We start from the raw sequence: 1,067 nt of genomic DNA, 5'->3' as shown, positions 1-1,067 counted from the left end.
GGTTTGTATGCAATGGGTGTGTGAGTGTATGTGTGTGCCCTGAGGGGATGTGTGTGGGTGTGACTGTCTAAGGGTCTGTATGTGACTGTGCTTTTGATTATATTTTTGGTTTATGTTTGCCTTGGGGTGTGTGTGTGTGTGTGTGTGTGTGTGTGTGTGGTAGGGGTTGTTCACCATATGGCTCAAGCCCTCAACTTGCAGATTGAGAAGTACTGAATAGCAGGCCTGAAGGAAATATACATTTGTCTGCAAGAAAAGCCAGAGCTGGGTTCAAGATGGTAGTGCCCAGAATGTGGCTTTTGCGACGGCGGTGAGGTGAACTAAACCCCAACCTCTGCACCATGTCGAAGCTAAGCCGGGCCACTCTGGGCCTCAAGAAGCCCAAGGCCGGCGGCGTGATCTGGACCATCGTTCGAGCAGGCCAGGCCATGTCTGGGCCCCCATTAGGTCCCATCCTGGGTCAGCGAGGTGTTTCCATCAATCAGTTCTGCAAGGAGTTCAATGAGAAGACAAAGGACATAAAAGAAGGTATTCCTCTGCCTACCAAGATTTTTGTGAAGCCTGACAGGACATTTGAAATAAAGATTGGACAACCCACTGTTTCCTGTTTCCTGAAGGCAGCTGCTGGCATTGAGAAGGGGGCCCGGCAGACAGGGAAAGAGGTGGCAGGCCTGGTGACCTTGAAGCATGTGTACGAGATTGCCCGTGTCAAAGGTCAGGATGAGGCCTTCGCTTTGCAAGATGTACCCATGTCCTCTGTTGTCCGCTCCGTCATTGGGTCTGCCTGGTCTCTGGGCATTCGGGTGGTGACAGACCTCAGTGCAGAAGAGCTGGCAGCTTTCCAGAGGGAACGAGCTAGATTCCTGGCTGCTCAGAAAAAGGCAGACTGGGCAGCCCAGGCAGAAGCTGACAAGAAGTGATCCTTCACACTCCCAAGATTATAAAAGCAGCAGCTGGGAAGGGGGCCAGTTGGGAAGGCTCTGTGAAAGGGGAGGAAGGGAGGTCAAGGTCATACCAACCTGATTATTATTTATCAAGGAAACAAGCCTGAATAAACATCCTTTGTC

The 1,067-nt window shown here is 51.4% G+C and overlaps 1 pseudogene across 1 annotated transcript; it reads left to right on the top strand.

Moving 5' to 3' along the window:
• The first annotated feature begins 283 nt into the window (after positions 1-283).
• Positions 284-988, top strand: LOC100958663 (annotated as a pseudogene). Its single transcript, XR_001161784.2, has one exon. The product of XR_001161784.2 is annotated as a 39S ribosomal protein L11, mitochondrial pseudogene (transcript).
• Positions 989-1,067: the final 79 nt, after the last annotated feature.

The sequence above is a fragment of the Otolemur garnettii genome, unplaced genomic scaffold (genome assembly GCF_000181295.1).
Source record: "Otolemur garnettii isolate 467f Iridium unplaced genomic scaffold, OtoGar3 scaffold00212, whole genome shotgun sequence".
Classification (NCBI taxonomy): Eukaryota; Metazoa; Chordata; class Mammalia; order Primates; family Galagidae; genus Otolemur; species Otolemur garnettii.
Note: the sequence above shows the minus strand (reverse complement) of the source record. Positions and strands in the feature narration are given on the sequence as shown.